Source organism: Temnothorax longispinosus, chromosome 5, assembly GCF_030848805.1.
Source record: "Temnothorax longispinosus isolate EJ_2023e chromosome 5, Tlon_JGU_v1, whole genome shotgun sequence".
NCBI classification, from domain to species: Eukaryota; Metazoa; Arthropoda; class Insecta; order Hymenoptera; family Formicidae; genus Temnothorax; species Temnothorax longispinosus.
Window position 1 is genome coordinate 18,715,707 of NC_092362.1, and position 20,418 is coordinate 18,736,124.

The 20,418-nt window shown below is 31.9% G+C and overlaps 1 protein-coding gene across 3 annotated transcripts in view; it reads left to right on the plus strand.

Annotated features, from left to right (window-relative positions):
- Window positions 1-11,715: 11,715 nt before the first annotated feature.
- The window catches only part of Unc-13-4a (BAI1 associated protein 3), a 75,323-nt gene continuing 66,620 nt past the window's right edge, over window positions 11,716-20,418 (plus strand). For 2 of the 3 annotated variants that reach the window (XM_071779875.1, XM_071779877.1), the window contains exon 1: window positions 11,716-12,201. The gene's annotated coding sequence lies outside the window, so the exon portion shown is untranslated. The remainder of the gene's footprint in view (window positions 12,202-20,418) is intronic. The other variant, XM_071779876.1, reaches the window with a different exon arrangement.

Sequence of the window (20,418 nt, forward strand, 5' to 3'; positions counted from 1 at the left end):
TGAGATTCTTTTCTGTATCGGATACTGACCGTAATTAATCGCAATCTAATTTCTTGTCGGTACTTAAGAATATATTTAAAACTAGTATATAAAAATCATGAATTCTTAGATGCATACTGGCTTAAACTATCCGAATTGTCCGGGTTTTTTATGTCTTATACTTAAATTATCACAAAGTGTCAAAGGAATAGAATAAGAAATAAAAGGAAATTGTAAAAGAACTTACGAGATGCTTACTCGGACACTTGACGCAAAGACACAAGCTGTTTTTTAGTAAACTGAATAAAGATGAATATTTAATCTCGTATAAAAGTAGTTGATCAGTTTTTTTAGCGGTTTTTAAATTCTAAAATAATGATTTAAAAATGTTTAAATGATTAGTTCAATTTTTTAATTATTTTTAATTACATTTAAATTTTTGATTAAAATGAATATTTTTTTAATTCTTTTCTTATCTACATCTTATTTTCTGCGATCTTTACGTTAGGGCAAATACTTTGTGCAAGATGAGTTTTATTTAAATGAAAAGATTATTCATTCATCTAACAGATGTTTTCGATGACTTGTTAGATGGCAATCTCTCCTGACGACAATCGTTACAGCCAATGTGAAATACAGTCGCAGGAGAATTGTTATGAATGCCAGTTATTGCGTCAGTTTCCAACTTCGTTATTTGAATAGTTTGGATTCTTCACCAGTCTGATTCCAGTATTAGCAATCTGGAAAATTCCATTAATGCGGGCACTTGATTGCGGAGTTCATGATATGCGTATATCTTTTGAGGAAGCTCGATGCTCATACTGTAACATTAAATTAATTATTTCACATAAATGAATTTTGTTTGCTGATTAAATGAGATGAATTATACGTCTATAAAAATAAAAACTTTTCTATATATTTAACAAAATTTGTACAAATCAATAAAATTACTTTAGTTTTATAAATACAAATGTTTTGAACAACTAATTAATCTTCTTTAATTGTTTATTAAATAAATACTTTTTTTGAGAAATTTATGTTTTCCATATTTGTTATCGTTCCGTTATTCATTTAATATTTATTTAATATTTTTATATTTGTCCAAATACATATTATTATTGATTTTTGTTACGATTATTAAGTTTTAATTTAATAATATTAGCATTTAATAAACTCAACATCTCGTATAAATCGCTTACTGTATTACACTTAATTATCGATTTTATCTATATTGTATAGAAGGAACGTTAGGTCTGAACATAGCATAAGCTCTCTTCTACTCTACGCTTCCATTCATATTTTCTCTTTTCTTTACGCTGCTTTAGTAATGAACCAAAGAACTGGTCAGGCTAAGGCCAAATTTGACCGACGTGGAATGAATATGTATCTTAGCATGCGGTTAGGATGCAGTATTCTATGATAAATGCTACAGCTTCTGATGCGCCACGATCGTATTTCCGTAGGTATTTCCGCTCCGTATACTCGCTGACATGAAGGATGAACTAATTATAACAGTTCATCTCTCTAATTGGAACAGGCAGTCTCATAAATATTGCATTAAGAGCAACGCATTCTCGTTGACGTGAATTTGACCAATTGAAAGATCACGCGCGGAATACTCACAGTCGTATTCATTCGAAAATTATTTAGAAATAGCGGCTCGATTTCAACTAGTGAGCCTGTTTACATCAAAACTGTATTTTCATGATTACCACTATTACAACTATTACAACTATATTACAATTTTTAATATTAATTTAATTAATTTACCCTAATTATTATTAAGTTAGTTGTCAGTTAACTTTAAAGTATATCATACAATATATGAAACATGAACATTTCCTTTGTAAAATTAGAAAAATAACAAAATCTCTTAACCATTTTCAAGTAAAGATTGAGAATTCTTACATATTTTACATTAGCGGACTTTGATCTGCTTCAGTTAAAAGTAAATACGGTATATTGTTCGTAGTTACATTTTATATTTATTTTATTTTTCTATATGTACATTGCAAAGATAAGTATTTTAATTTTAAATAAGTTTTTATATTAACGATTATATATTTTTAAAATTATTTTCAATTTTAATTGACATTGCAAAAATACTTTATATTTTAATATAAAGTATTTATATAATAAGCTTTAATATGTAAAGCAGATTTTAATAAGTAAAGTATATATATTTGAAAGAATATCCGTTTACTAAGGACATATAATAACTATATAAAAATAGAAACAAGAATTAAATATTTGTTTTATCTGTTGTACATTTCATTAAAAATCTGTTGAGATTGCTAGCCTCGGAGACACACATAATTCGTATTCATGTTCTTATTTTTTTATGTACATTTTTATGTACTTCGTACTTTACACAACAGAAGTGGGATTGAGTCTGGCGCGAAGTATTCTTTCGTATACATAAATGGAAAACGGTGGGGGAAAACTCATGTAAGAACGTATCATATCAGAGAGTTTGCAATATTCACGCAAAATGTTGCGAGCGAAGCAAATGTTCATTTTACAGAGGTAGGTTTTCGATTCAATCGGAAGTTCGTAGAAAACTCATATCTAAACCTTGATTAATTTTAGTTAACCAAAATTGTTATCATTTATACTGCACACTTCCGATTTCTCAAAAAGAATAGAGAATATGGCGAGGAAGTTGAAAGATGTAAAGATTGTAAGCTCTCGCGCGATTACAAGTAAGTCGGATTTTCTCTTAAAAGATCTCTTAAAAATCTTTTGTTGCGTACGTCGCGATCGTTCGATATGTCGAGGACGTGAAAATGTCGGTCGAAAGGATTACTCGGCTCCTCCTGTCGGCACCACCGCTTCAAGGCTTTGCGCGCGCATGAGAGAACAACCCTTTTTCGTATTCATGCCCTCGAGCCAACCTCTACAATCCGCCTCGGCTTAACTCATTCGAGATAATGTGCGTACGTGTGTCCCAAAATTTATGCTAACATTGAACCGGCCGGGGCCGTTTCTCGCCGCTGCCCATCCCTTTAGCGTTTCCTCCGGGAATTTTCCACTTTCATTTTCCGTTATTAATATCTTTCACTCTTTCGTGACATTTTTCATTTTGAATGACCTGCTACAGTGTGTTCCTTTGAGAGTTTGAATAATTCTTTTCGAGCAATTAAAGAAAGAAGTGAATATGTAATTACAATTATCTTATAATAATTTGTATATAATTTATATGTCTGTTCTTTAATCCATTAAATATATTTAAAATTTTGATTTTCCAACAAAAAACATTTCAGCTTAGAGATTCCTATTACAGAAACTTTTAAGTTGCAATATATGGAGGGGTAAAAACCATAGTGGTGTAAGTCAAATTTTTAAAAATATTTTCTCATGTGCATAGATGCAATCTGTACAATATATAAATTGCATCTATGCACTCGAGAAAATATTTTTAAAAATTTGACTTACACCAATGTGGTTTTTATTCTTCCGTATATACATGATGCTAGTGAACATATTAGATATAAATATAAATAAAATTAAAAACTTAGATAACTTTATATGGACTTTTTAATCTGAGGATTTGTTCGCCTAATAATCACTGAATTAAAATATTATATAACAGTTTTAATATCTTATTTGAGATGTTATAACAGCAGATAATTAAAACCATGTATAATCATAGATACAATGTAATATAATTCCCAATAAATTTGGTTATTATATTTATCGAAATTTTGAAATAATTTAAACAATTAACAAATATGGTTTGCTAAAACATATTTAGGATGTTTAGTTGTTTCACCGTATTTTTACTGTGTAATCGCAATCATATTATTCTGTGCTATGCGACATATCAGGTGGATGTTAACGAACTTTACGGCGAGCTGTTGCATCAGCTATTAATGCGGACAGAACTTTGTTTACTGCATCGGTTATTCGATAATAACAGACAACCAAGTGTGTTGCCGGATAATCTCCACTAATCAAGCATCATCTCGTTAATTATCGTGAGTGTGAATTTCCGTGAATCAAATTATTCCTGATTTCCCAAAAATGCGGTTATAAACAGGTGAAACAAAAATATTGAGTATTCTCTTTAACGTTTATTTTTTTATAACGGTTTGTGTCATCAGCAGTTTCTGTAGTTTTTATGCCGTCTATGTAAAAGCAAATCCGCATGTACATACTACCACACGTCTATCATTCTTTGCAGATTGCTTTTACGTGTTGTCATTGCAATTTATTTAAAATTACAAAATTTATTTAAAGAAAACAATATTATCTGCATTCTTATAAAATTAGCAAAACATTAGGAAGCAAATATGATCTCTGTATTACGGGACACGTATATAATGCGTTCGGTGCACATGACATGAATACTGTATTGGAATTTATAGCGATTCGTTATTGACAAAAGTGGCCCGCCCGGATTTACTGATATCTATCGACTTCATTAGAAATTGAGTCCAATTTAAGTTTCGTCCCGGCTCGATTCCCTCTTCGCCATTGAATTGACAATGCTCCATTGTTGTATACCGAATCTAATCTCGCGGATCTGCCTCGATGCGAGAAGCATCTAGGTTGGCGTTGGTTTATGTATCGAGATAAATTCACGTAATCTATACACACACACACGCCACATACACACACACACACACATTTTTGTTTGTTTTTTGCCGTTTTAATCCTAACATTGATCATATTTTTAGTTTAATTGACTGCTATCAAAGTTAAGAATAAACAGGTAAATTTTTCTCTTTTTAGATAAATAAATGCATCTTATGCTTTTTCGATTATATGTTATTTTTTAAAATAGTTTTGCTCTCTTTTACGCAAAAAGATGACATAATAATAAAAATAATTTGATAAACAAAATTTTCGCAATTGCGGTCAGGATTTTATAATTTCGGGACTGGATAAAATAAAGAGGGATAACCTGTGATAATTTTTTATATAAAATTTTAATATAATGGAAAATGTATTAAACAAATTAATACAAATTTAACTCTAATAACAATAGAACTTTAATATAAATTTAATAATTTTACTTATTATACATATTATAGTTGTTGCAATTTAGAGAAAATGAGCATTTTTATCAAAATTATATCTATTACAATGAGATGTGTTTCGAATTTATATTTTAAGAAAACTGTTAATTGCGCGAAAACTCGAAATATCGACCTCGCGAGTCCAAACAAAAGGAAAGTGTGTCAGCAACAGCTGAGTTTTGTCTCCTTTTCATTTCCGGTTCTGATATGCCGCACAAAACTATTGCAGCTCGCTCTTCTTTCTAGCATTTATTTCTTATTTTTATTTTTACTCATGATTCGTTTGCGAGCGCACAGTCGAACTACCAGGAAGATATATTTCCGTGGCTCACTCGACCGACATTCAAAATGAAGAAAAAGGGAAGATCACGGAAACTTATTTAGAACAGCCACAAGAAATATACGGACGACGGAGAAACTGTGAAACGAAATAATGAGAGTCAACTGATCGTGGAGGAAGAATTTCGAGTTTAAATGGATATCGTGTATTTTATACTGTCATGTATTTCAGCGAAGGCAAAATTCTTCTATCAATATGCGTCTTTCTATAATATCTATTGCTTTTCGTTATTTTATTTACTTTAATAATTTACAGATACCTATAATTACTGTCTAGCGAAACAAATATTAAATTCACTACTAATAAATAATACTAGTAACAAGTGAAATTTGAATAATCATATTTGTTGATATACATTATATCTATATGTTATATAATGAAGAGTTATGCATATTACATAATATTACGAACGCATTGCGTCCGTTAATCGTTTAAAAGCATAATTGTTAGTAAAAGAGTGAATTCAAACAGATAGTGTATGAAACTAATAGCTTTTATACACCTTTTTGTGATAAATTGAGCTCTCAAATTACTGATGCACGTTAGAGGGATCGAATTATATATAGACGTTAGATAGATTACAATAGCAAAGTATTATGATCGGTGTAATAAACTAACTCTATGTACGAAATAGTGTTACATTTCCAAAACAAAAAGACAATTTAACGTGAACATGTAAATGCATTATACTAAAAGTATAACAAATGATTACATTAAACATATCACGAATCATACTCTTGAGCTATCTGTTTTATTTTATCTGTTGTTTAAGTTGATGGACGCAATTATTAGCTACAAGTGTATTTTAATCGAAGCGCATTTTAATTGGAACGAAAAATTTATACATCCATTTGACAGAATTAATTCAGTGGTAATTTGGCATGGGTGAAATTGGAAGGTAGCAATTTCCACAACGTACTATACATAGGATATGCTATACGCGTTGTACCGTGGAAAATGTCAGAGCTGCATTCTGGCTGGAATTGGAAAATTGCGCGTCCTACGAAATTTTTATACGTACCAATAAAAGTAATTTGCCATTTCATTACTCTGTATGACCCGAACAGAATAAATCGGAATAAACAAATACAGCCGAAAAATCTGTTGCAATATGAAAATTCTAGTTTTCTAAAAGATTAGCTATTAGATATATAAAATATACTAGATGCTATTATGTTATAATTATCTCCTTCTGTGATATTATGTGTAAAAATTTGTAGATACACGTATTTTTACAAATTGAATATTGAACTGTGATTATTGAATTTTGTAAACGGTTTATTCGATTATCATCAGAAGAGACATTCTTATACAAATTTTTAGATCTATAATTAGATTGAAAAATTATAATTAGTATATAATATCTGACGAGTCTACAAATTTTTAGATTGATAATGTCATAAATCTCTTATAATTACTAAATATATGAATCCGTCGATATTTATGAATATTTGTGAATTCGTAATTTTTCAGTCTGAGCAACGATACATTTCTATTTAAATTGTATGCGTAGCGCATAAATACTTGCTGTGCAATTTTTTTATTAAAAATTTTAATTATTAAATTGGTTTTTATTAAAAATTTTTTTAATTAAATTGGGATGGGTGTTATTATCACATAATTATGTTACAAGTTAAAGATGACTCTTCAAACAGAGTAATCAATGATTATTGCCATCATAACTTCGCGAGTTTAGTTTGCAGTGATGTGTCTGCATATTACATTGCAATGATGTGCAGAAGGTTTATCGGTGCATCGTAAGCGGAGCAGAATAAAATAGATTGTCGAGAAGAAAGATTGTGAGGATTCCTTCAAATTGTCGACGAGCGTCGTCTACACTCTTATTCGTCTTCGCCGTGCCACAATCGCCATTAATGGCTAAGCATCTCTCGACCTGGAAACTCCGGCTTGCAAGACTGGGAGATATTACCGCGGAAGGAAAATTTTCCAGAAACCGCGCGGCTTTAATCGTGCGATATTAACGATCGGAATTCCTTTTAAATGCAGTCGTGACTTATAAAAGTATCGCTTTCGGCGCGCAAAAGAAGTGAAAAAAAATGAACAGAGAAAGGAAGCGAGAGAGAGAGAGAGAGAGTAGAAGGAAGAAAAAAGAAATTTATATATTGTGTTCTCAGTTAAACCTTCTAGAACAAATAGACATAATTACGAGCTAAAAAACAAGATTAAACTAAAAAAGATTAACTGCTTGTGTTAAAAATAATGATTTAATTATTTAATTTCTTAGTTATAAATAAGGAAAGATAATCTCTCTTAATGGTTTTAGTTAAGATTACGGTTATTTAATTTTAATGCTGTTAATGGTGTTGTATAATATTACAACGACATAACAGAAATAGGATAGAACAATTTTAATATCGCGAATATTGAAATAAATGGCGGAAAAGTTTGAAACTTACTTTGCTGAATATCGCAGTGCTAACTATTTTGAAAGTCATTGTTGAAAAGTCACATTTTAAGATACTTGCGATGCGACATTATTAATCTCAAATATTTTCTCCAGCTTTGTTGCAAGTTGAAAACTTCATATTTTTTTGCTGATACAAAAACAGAAATTAGGAAGATTAGAAAATCATATAGATTGTCATATAAAATAATCATAATTTTTTAATAAGAAAATTTATAAAGATCTTTCAGTGTAAGAAAACCTTTCTATTATCATTTATTGGTGAAAGTTTAATTATTCGCAAAGTTTAATTGATTTTGAAATATAACAAAAAGTTAATGTTATAAATGCTGATGTATTTTCTATCATAGTATTCGCTGTTAAAATTTTAGAATAAATTATAACAGAAGAATTCAAAGTTAGTAATAGTAAGACGCATTAATCTATTAATATTATATTACAAAAAATGAATTTTTTTATAAGTTAACAACATGCATTAAATGTAAAGTTCAAAATCTTTTTAAAAGTACTCTAATAATAGTAATAATACAAGATGATGACGATGAATACGGGGATTTCAGATTGCGTCTTCACGAACCAGATAGTTAATGAAAATTTTCCATTAGGCACTGTGTGTGCTAGCACTATTATTCTGCACACCCTCATAGCGCCGTCTATCAATGCCATTTACGTCGGTATACGACTATTTGCTGCGGGAACGAAATCGATAATCCGATTTCATTATCACATCGTAGAAACCAGCTACGGTTCTATTAACTAGCATGCATGTCAATCCCATAAATATACGGTAGCGCGCACAATGGCATAAAATTATGCTGTCGAGAGTTTGATTTCGGAGTAGTGCATTTCATTTCATGCTTTTTGTTTTCGTTAATTGCAGATTGGTCGATAAAACGATAAAAATGCCATTTTTCCTACCTTTATCCCACTTTATTAAACTTATTTCACTTTTAACATTTTTTTTTAATTTTTGTATTATAACCGGTTGAATAAAAGACTGTATAGTTTTAATATTATATTTGATTTCTATACTCAATTTTTTTTATAATATTAATGACATATATATTGACTTGCATGGACTTTATCTTATCTGTTTATCTTATGGCCAGATAAATAAGGTATTTTTTAATAAATATCAAATATTTTTATGCGCTTAAAAGAGCGATATTTCAAAAATACGGCATGCTTATAGCTCCAAACTACCAATTATTAGATTACTATTGTAATGGCTTACAAATTGAGAATAATTTCTAGCAATAAGATAAACCACTTTCGATGTTTTCGGCTTAGATTGCAATGCGTTTTTGTTTTGCAAAAAGTGAAAACAATTTTAATAACTGGGCAGGTTTGCACATCCGAGCGTTCAATATCAAATTTCGGCAAAACCGATGAAATATCTTGCCAGAAATATATCGATATATAAATAATAAAAAACGAAAAATTTTGTTTAACCCGTCCGTTTATTTTTTTTTTCGAAAATACACAGCTTATTTGTAGATCTGTGAATCCACTAACCACCATCTATGGCAACTATCTGTGAATCCACTATCTATGGCAACTAAATTTACAAGGCAGTGATAAATCTACAAAGTTAAATTATAAACTAGCTAATACTTTCGGCGTCTTCAATTTCATATCTATATATAAATATCAAAAAATACTTTACACAGATTATAAAATTGTTTTCATTGTTACTAACAAAAATTTTTCATGGATTGCTGTAGCATTGAAATCGCTAAAAACCAAACTTGTTTCTTCTATTATTTATAAATGGAAAATTAATTAACACATAATTTTTGTATATTTTATTTGAGATTTTGTTGGATAAAATACATGGAGGGAACACATCTCGAGCTGACAGCAATCATGGAAAAATTTTTGCGCGATAAAGTTTAATATCTTGTTGCGCGTGACAGTCGCGAATGAATGTGAAGTACACTGGCGACATTTGTGCACGTAATTCCCATGGAAATTACAATCACGCGAGTAACGTGCATCGTGCTAGAGTCTCCTGTAAGCAGACGGCCTCAGTATTAACCCGAGATGACGTTGTATGTGTGATGCTAACACAATCATCGTGTCGTCTATACTCTGTGTATGATATTCTAACACGCTCAATAACGCCGATATCACTGTAAATCCAAGTATGTTATTTCTACACGCATAAATGTTTAAAGATGATACATTTGACTGATGAAGCTCGTTTTACATGTTTTGTTGCGTGTTAGAACAACACGTTTAATCGTATTAATACGTTCAACTGTGTTAAATGACGTCATTTAAAACGGCAAGAAATGTGTAAGAAGAGCTTCAGTTAAAATAACACACTTGGATTTGCAGTGATAATCAAGTAAAAAATTTGATGAAAGACCCTCAAATATGATTTACGATTATCCAGTAATAACGATGTTAGAAATTATATAGCGGAAAATCATTTTTATATGTATTGTACTACATTTACATATTCCAAAGTGTACACTGAACACATTATATTATTGCGAACAGTAGAACATTGCATATGCCATTTTATTATCAAATAGAAACTGCTGTGAAAAAAAGAACGGGTAAAATTTTTATTTAAAATAAATTCATGAAAAATAATTATTTTTTAAAATTTTAATTTTAATTTAGATTAATATTTATTTTTTTAATAATTACAATTTACAATTTTTAAATTACTCAAAATGGCATTCGCTTTTGTAAAAAATAAATTTACAGTTTAAAAACTAGTTTTTGGTAAAATGTCTAAATTTTACCATTTTGTCTTTTTCTGTTTATGCAATATACATATATGTATAGAGACGTTACCAAAATATATATCTGACATTAATTTTAATGACTGATGATGCTTTGATCCTTCTTGTTGAACGAACATTGAGATTTATTATAGAATTGATCAAAGTTGAGATACTTTCTAGCAGAATACATTCCGCAGAAAAGCCTTTTAGTTGGAGATGTGATCAAAATCTAATATTTTAATGTGTCCAAAAAATACACTCATTAAAATAGATAAAATATTACATTAACATAAGTTACTGCCAATTTTTATATAATCTCAGAAAAGCTATTTTTTTCATAAATTTTCGATTAACACATACAATAATTGCGTATTTTGAAAAATGACAATTACTAGTTAATCAAGCAAACGCTAAAGAATAGGATAAATAAGAAGATTTCTTACGATTTATCCGATCATTTGATTTCTAAGCGAATCAAGCTTGTTGAACATTGATATAATCAGGCTATCCTCTCTGGAATTCTCTTGATCTTCGTAACCTAGAATCGACAATTTGGGTCTCTGGGTCTCTCATCGAAGTTTCGTCCGTCCTCTCTCTCTCTCTCCTCTAGCTTCCCTCTTCATTTCATCCCCGTGTAGTGTGAACGCACCCGTACGCGCGCAGGGTACGGTATGGAAGCAGCAGCAGCAGGTATATACCCGGCCTGGCAAGAGCGTAGGTGAGCTAAAATAGATCGATGGACGTGCTGCGCACGCAAGTACCTCCGGTTGTACCCCTGCGGGGGTAGGAAACAGCGCGCCACGAACCTTGGTGGGTAGGGCGGCATCGAGAAATAGCTGGTGGGAGTCATTGAAGAGGGTGGAAGGACTAGAGGGACACCGCAGGAGAGAGGGAAATCTAGAAACGTAGAAGGAGGAGAAGCCGTGTTGGAAAAACGGGAGGGTTGAACGCGTGAGGAAGGAAGCAAGGCGATATTGAGAAATAGAGAGGGTAAATCAGGGAGGGAGATGCGTGATGTGGTGTCTAGAATGAAAGAAAAAGAGAAACGGAAAAGGAAGGAGGATAGTTGCTGGCAAGGCTGTTTCAAGAAAGAGAGATGGCTGAGAAAAGTAGGGGTGCGCTTCGACGCAGCGGACAGGAGAGAGACGGTAATATAGTGCCTCAATGACAGAAAGGGAAAGATACTATAAACGGTAAAGACGGAGAAGTCTCTGTGGAGGAAGCGAAAAATAAGGCGGATCATCGGGAATCAAAACGAGACGGATAGCCCGAATTCTGAACGAGAGCGAGATGGGTGACATGCGAGGAGGGGGAAACTATCTGGGAGGGAGAGAGATGCGCCGGGGTGAAACCGGGAGGGTGCAACTGGTGAAAGTGGAAGGAGTGGGACGCGAGCGGCTGGGGGAAGAGGGAGAGAGGCACGCGACGACATCTCACCTGTTTATCAACCCGCCAGTCTGGTTTACGCGCCCGGTCATCCGCCGACTCTACAAGTGGCTATTCCACTTCGAACTCGAGCTCGTTCGCCTAACTCTTTAACCGCGATTGATTTTGAATAGACGTCGGAAATATTTGTAGATCGCGAAAATACGTGCGGTAACATTCGAAAGACGATACGTCGTGTTACGATTTGCTTCAACGCGGATCTTGCTTCTCGATCGCTCCTTCTCGCCATCATCGTCAAACGTCTGCGTGACGGTGAGTAATCGGAGTCGGCGTTCGATCCTAGTGTGAACTAGGTCATCACCACTAAATCGCGCGGTCGCTTCCGGTCTCCGGATCAGATGGCAAAGCTCCATTCGGAATTCGAGACGCGCGCGCGCGCGCGTCCGCTCCGATTTGTGTTGCAGCGTGTTAATTGTATACATTTAGAAACTCTGGAAATTTTGTGTGTAATTGCTGCAATTGTCTATCTCGTTACGGCGCAACGTTAATCGCGAATGGTGAATTAAATTAAAATTAATATTGGAAGAGATTAAAATTTAATAATGCATCGTGGTGATAGTGATCAATGTCTCGGTTGATTGTTTTCTGCTTCCTCTACTGTCTCTAAAAAAAATATTGTATTTTGTGGAATTTGATGAATTGATGTGATAAAGGAAAAATCTTTAGGAATGGGGAACACACATGCTTTATTAGCAGCTGACACGTCATCTAGTTTTACTATTTGCTCGACAAAACTCACGTTTATTTAACTAGAGCAAACACACTAATAGAAAAAGTTGTAATCAAGTTTGCCTTTGTGTTCCAGTTATTTAACTTGTTAAATAAAGCGAGTGAGACAAGATATATAAAAATCGCAATCATGTAACAATAATAATTGACAGAATATCTTTCGATAATTTTTCGTTAGTTATGGGACAGCATTTTGCAACAGAAATCACAGTTTGAACAGTGTCACAATAATGACGGATGTTATGGTTAAACGTGACAGTTAATGGTTACATTAATGTGAATCCTATCTCGGTGAGACATAAACGCGATCGAACGGCATAGCAAGTAGTCAGAATCAGCATACTGTCGGACATGTCGAAGATTATCGCTCTATCTGAATTGCCGTTCGTGGGTCGATGAACAGATAATGTTTCTCGACGGGTGGGAGTGCCAAGGCAATATGGGTATAGACGCGGCTTTTTTCGTAATATACTACCTAGTGTTCGTTAACATGTCTGCTCAGTGAGTTTTGTATATCTTACCACCACAGATTTTCATGATAAGCATATTATATATATAAAATATTATGTGATATAATTAAATAAGATTATATTCTCATAGTGTGTCGAATTGCGCACTTCTTACTTTATATTGTTATCTAGCTATTTATACTATTCAAAACTGTATACTAGGTAATATTCATTTTTAAAAACATTTTAAAAAGTTTGATATGGCGTAAAAATACTATTAACATTCAGGCTCCGATCACTGGATGGATCATCACTGTAACATTTAACGTGTTAAAACAATCTTTATGAATATTTATTTAATAGAAAGCCAATAAGAAAATGTTTACTCATAAAAAATTTCTATTTTGACATCCGTATTAAGAGTCTATGCTATATAAAGTAATCAATTTAAAAATTATTTATCTTCAATTTTTATTCGAGTATACTTGAAATATTGTAGGATTGAAAAACATTTAAGTAAAATACATAAAAGTATTTTGTTCGAAGAGACGTTTATTTATATATATCGATATAAAATCAAATAAAATTATAAAGATATATTTACAATTATACATACAGCTTCTGATTTATATAATAATTGAAATAGAGTTAAAATGCTTACATTTGATAGCTGCGGTTTTATCAGATTTTCATAAACTAAATAATTATATTCAAATGCTCTGAGGTTTCTACGACGTGCATCAAATTTGCATTTAGCGCTATATTTATTGAATTTATTCGTTGCTTTTTCTTCTAACGCGAATTGCCGCTAACAAGATAATCGATAATGCTTCGACAAAAATTATAATCAATATACTAATTATCTGACCTCGATGAATAGGAATATATCGAGTTTGTTACAATTGTATCTGTTATAGTTAAACTTATTACATTGCAGTTATTAAGTTTTTTATAAAGGATTATCTACCACGCAAGCACGAATTGAAATTAATCAACAGCACAGAGCACAGTCGTTAAAAACGCGAGTCATCCAGCGTCTGTTAATTAAATGACAACCAAAACGAGTAATCACTCGTGCCTCGATGAGGCACTGTCCGAGGTGTAAAGTAGTGAACTATTGCAGTCTCCCTTTCGCAATCGATCGGCCCTGCTTGTCAGTGGCGGAAGCGCTTTTGGCGGGATCAAAGTCTGTTGGATTACAAAGATCCGTTTCTACGCGACGATCCAAGAGATTCTATTCTTTTTGCATCAAATGAGTAAGCTCAAGCGTAAAAGTTCTATATATAAGCAAACAAAAAAAAATGCTACACAAGAAAGAGGCATTAAATGGAAGATGTAATTCTGCAATGTAATTCGGATTTAGTTGTTCGGTTTTACACGTTAGAATCTGTGTAACATCTACATTTAAAATATTTCGTGATTATTATAAAAAATAGGACCACTAATATGTGAAAAAATAAATAAAAGAAATTGTTTATTTTTTTTTTTAATATTGAGTATCAAGAATCAAATCAAAGAGGACAGTAATTATTTTAATACTAACACATTAGTTTGTAAAATTATAAATAATTAGATATAAATTTTGCGCATATAAATTAATAAAACATCTTGTCTCTTAATTAAATATAGTTATACACTTTTAAGAATTTTTAATTTTTTATCTACAATTAAAGAATTATAAGAAAAGATAAACAAGAAAAAATTAAATAATTAAATTTATATTCATAAATTATAATATATTTTTCTGTATGCTACGTACAGATTTTACAAATATGCATAAGATTATTTCTATTAGTAATTTATATGCGTATCTCCGCGCGACATATCGACAAACATGCAACTACCAACGAAAGATAACGGAAAATTAAATAATATTCCGTATGTTATATATTCTGAAAGTTTTATATTATACGTATATTTTACGACTCATTTATTTAATATTTTTCTTTAAGTTGAAAAATGCATTAATTCTCAATAGCATAATTTTCATATAAATTGGAATATTAAGTAAAGTTTTTTTTTCTTAGTATCAACAAATTATTCAAGAAAAAATAAATTTTGGATGAGCGCATAAAATATTATATTTACTTTTTAAGTATTCAGATTCAGTGAGATGGTAAGACGATTCATGTGCAATTCGCGACTTTGAATTCAGAATCGAAGGATGAGAATTATTTATTTTTAACAATAACCTTTCACTGTCTTTTGTTTTACGATGTGTTTCGGAGATGCACAGATAAATTATGAAGTGGTAGTTGAAAAGTCTTAGAGAATATCAAGTAAAAATACGTGGAAGTATCAGGATCTTGGAAGGATTCATCAGAAATTCATCTTCGACTGCAACACGGTGAAAAACTGATGGGGCGCATCCGCGAAAAGATTTTCCTTCGCTCAATTTGACTTATCAAAACACACTCGTTGATTTGATGTACTCGGTTCTGCGGAACCTGTTCGTCGTATTTCCAGAATTTCGTAAAGAAAAAGGAATGCTGAATCGAGCGAAATAAATTCTGCTATCAGGCTCGGGTTTAACGCCAGAATTTCCTCTCGACTTTCTATTTGACCATATTTAACTCGTCTCTGGAGATCTAGAGTCGCGTTGTCAATCTTTATTCAGGTTTGTTCTTTGAAAAATGATGTTTGATTTAGAAGCCTAAGGGATGACCCAATAGTTGGTAAAGCTCGAAACTTCGTAGGAAAAACGGAATGCGATCCTTCTTTATCCTTCTTTTCTTGAAGTTATTTTCAACATATCGAGGCGTTTTCTCTAAGTTTATATTTGACCAGGTAAATAAAGTGAAATCGTAAGCGATGATGTAAATAGTTCATAAAATGATAATATATTTATTTGAAACTCGTTGCTTAATGTGAATATATTATGATATGCATTTTATACTGTAGTATATATGACATAATAGTTATATTATAAAATTTTCTTAACTATATATGATGATTTTTTAAATATTTATCTAAAAATTGATATAATGATATAGTCGCTTAAGTTGTGATATAATAAATTATAATTAGAACACCCCACGTAGATGTATTTTAGGTAATTTCAAAATTTCTAACATATATAAATTGAATATATCTTTGTTTTTAGACTGTAAGTTTGTCTTAAAACATAATTACAATTGTGTGCATTGCAATTAATGTCTAATTTTGTTATCAAACTTCCCTCGCAAGCTTACGATACACATGTCTGGATACACGCATATATCGTCACATACATGTATTATGTTATTTTCATCCTTTAATATCGCACAAGGTGAGAATGTCGTCTACGAGAGTGTGAAAATGCTCACACGGCTGTTCTTGGTCATTTCATAGTTATCCTAGAGCTTATCTTGTCTAATCCAAACCAGACTTTGCTCGTTTGCTCAAAACTTCCGCGGAGATGACAGCTTCTGTTGTATCTTCGGATCATCCTCTTAAAATTCAAAATCGATATTGAAATCTACAAATTTGCGTAAAAATAAAATAAAATTTTAATATAAATATGTCATATATACATATACAGACATAAAAACAATTGTTATGTTAAGTGATAATAATTTTAAGATCACATTTTTATGTATCTAACATTTAGAATTAATACCATTGAAGTTGTTCCACGATTTTAACTCTTGATTTAATACACTTTTACTTGGCTGTTCTTAAAATTGCCTTAAAAATTTATTCACAAAAGTATAAGTATTTTGACGAATTATGTTTCAATTTGATAAACCTATATTCAAAAGAGAAGGTTTGTACTTCAAGACACATGCGGAGATTTTTTATTAACAACAAATAATTTCCATAAATTATTCCATAAAAAATCGCGTAATTATCGGATTGCGTAACATTGTATCACAAACTAGTCGTAGGTTAAATTTTCGCGAAGTTGAAGTCTGGTCCGAATTCTACTGGAAACTCTACCATCGGTGGTCGGCTGATGACGCTTTGAGGTCTGCAAAATTGAAGCTAATTTACGTAAAGTGCATTATAAATATGCGACATGACCTACCACCCTATCGCTCTATTGAAGTACATAATGGTGAACAATAGCCGCTATGCGTATGTCACGGAAGACTCATAGAATCTAATTTCTCTCGCTTTCTCTCTTTCTCTCCCTCTTTCCCCCCTCTCTCTCTCTCTCTCTCTTTCTCTCTCTCTCTTTCTTCCCCCTCTTTTTCTGTCTCTTTCTCATTCTCTTTCTTTTTCGGTTGAGCTTTTTGAGCCTCAAAACAATTCCTGTACATGCCGCGCTCGGAACAAACTGTGGTCTGTTCTTCCCATTTTTATTACGGTCATCCGTAGCAAAATAGGGAGAAAGAGAAAAAGAGAGGCGAGAGAGAAAAAGACTCCGATGTTGCGAACATGATGGTTGGATAATGGGAAGCAGCGTGAAAGAGGTCTGCCACGTATAAAAATCCAGAGAAATCTCTCCGGCAGTCGCGTTAATTTTCCTCAATATTTTTTAGTCGTTATATCGCTTTCTCGTAGACAATGTTTCGTCGTAATAATGCTCGTAGCATGGATGTAACAATACGATATTTCAGAATTCTCATGAAGGAGATCCTTGGGGAATTGCGCTCGAGTTATTCAACGTCGAGGATACTGCCGTCGATAGAGTGTATCTCTAATGGGAAATTGTTTTGTCCTTCAACAGATTACTCGACTATTTCGTAAAATTAATGCTGCACGTTTAAGAGCTGTGAATAACTTGTATTAAATTGCTAGATGTACGTAGACTTTAAAATATTGCGAATGACAAGGGATTGTACATAAAAGTCAATGTATTCTTAATTTTAACAAAAGGCTTGAATCTGAATTTATACTACAAATAACATATTAAGAAATTGTTGAAATAATATATTTTTAAATTGTTATTCTATTAAGATCATTGTTTGCAAAGTGTAGAAATTAAAATTTAGTGTTTTTTTTTATTAGAGATCATACATGATCAAATATTTTTAAAAATAATCAAATTTTTACTGTGTGTATAATGTACTTACAAATTAAAAAAATGTTTTTTTCTATAAATTTTGCAGTCATGAATAAGTTATTGCACGTTATATAAATTTTCCATATCCGATACATTTGTTTTTAATTGACAGCAATAACATCAAATATATTTGAGATTCGGTCTCATCGCGCTGGTTTTATTAAAATGTCCCAGTTCTTCAAACTTTGATCATTCAAGATTAAATATTAATGCCGTTCAAAATTCTTGCGTGCGTACATGTGTGGATGAAAACCAATTCTCGTTTTCAAATATCTCGTGGGAATATTTTGAAAACAATTCGAAAGCGAACCAAATATATTAATTAAATCAGATTTGAATAAATTCAGTAACGATCCGAATGAAAGAAACATCGCGTTATAACAATATATCACAAAAGTTGACATTATGTTCGTTCAATTATTACTCAATTATTATACCATCGGTCTTCACGCGACCTAGTCTAAAACTTATTATGGCTTGAAGTCTTTACACGAAATCTGGCTTATCGCCACTACCATATAATCGTATATTTAAAGCATGCGGGTGCGGCGAGTATCTGGTTGCATTAATTAATGTAATTAACAGGCTGCTTGACGACGGAGGGTTGCGGGTAAATTCCGGCGCGATGCCGCGTAATGGACACACGTCGTTCCTGCATGGTCTGCATCAATGATACGCTAATAATTATAATAATCATAATCACAATCGTATAGAGCCGGAGGCCGGTAAACCACATTCGTTATTGGCGCACGATTGACTTGTATACGCCGTTAACGTATTCGTGATTGACGGTGAATTCTACGCAGCTTGCGGCTATCGACAGAAATCAGTTGATAATGCAACCGAATTGGACTTGCGGATCACAACAGATTTCCATATTATTCGTTTATTCGAAAAAATTATTCAGAATATTGATAACTTGCACGTTCAAATAATATTGTCCCATATTGTTATCTTCAAAAACGAAATGCGTGTTCAAATATTCAATGTCTATATTCTGTTATACGAAAGGAATATTTATTTATATTTAAATAATATATTCCGATGCTCAAACCACGTTTCTATTTGCGACTTGTACACGCATATATGCATATATCAAATCAGTAGGGTAATCGCAATAGGTTTGTCTCGATGACCTTTCGTGTAATTAAGAGATGCAAGAAGTTCTGTAAATTCGGATTTGCGAACGTCACGTGAGATTTGTAGATACGATAACATGATTCGCATGGGAAACCATAAAAGAACTATCGCAAGTTAATGATCTGCATACGAAATGAGTTAAAATGGATGATTAAATAAAGATTATAGTCACTTGATAAAATTTCCCTGTCATATTTACTATGATGAATACTTTCTCTGTTTGCTCATTATAATTAACATTTCCTTAGTAAAAGCATATTTAGTTTTAGATTATCTGATAAAATGGTTGAGTGATTGCTATTTTCGTTTCTATTAATTATGACATAAATGAGAAGCTGCTAATATAAATCTTTTATATTTTATTTTAATATTTTTTATACAGTAATTTTGCAAAAAATTAGATCTTATAATTAAATTCTTTAAATTAAATTTAATTAACTTCAATTTTTTTAGAAAACCTTTAAAATATGTACAATTGCATAAAATAAAATAGTGATAAATTCAAATTTTGTCTTACAATTAATTAATAAAAAGTTTGTTTTGAATAACGAATAATTTATTTTAGGGCATTTATTTGAGAATTTAATGTGGCAAATAAATTTGTTTATAAAACTGAAATCCGTGCGAACAATTCTCTTTAATAAAAGTGTTGGATACGACCATGAGCCACACTGAACGCGACCCGATGAATAATGTATAAATTCAATTCACGCCTATCGTGCGTAATTAATCTCGACGCTTAATTGAAGCAGAATTGATACGTTCCGTTCGTGGGCGTTGGTAATTTTCGTAGCTTTCTTTGTATGGTATTTCATTCTCTTTATTTTTTCTTATTTTTGTTCGAGTCAAAGATCAGTTAATTTACATCGGTTTTGAGGCGGTTAGGGCGGTAGAGCTATTAGGAAGCCGACGATTTTTATGTATACCTAAAACGATAGTGACGAAAAATTGAATACAACTTTCCACCCTAGTCGAGAACTTTTTATCATTTTTTTTGTCAACACGTATTCTACTTCTCCCGGAGTTTTCCTTTTTAATTTTTTCCCCCCTTACACTATATCATTGAGAACGTTCGTAGCGCGTGCTATTTTTTGCACTTTTGGTTTAATTCCACCAATTGTGTTATTTTTAATATATGTATAGTACGATTTTATTAGAAAATAT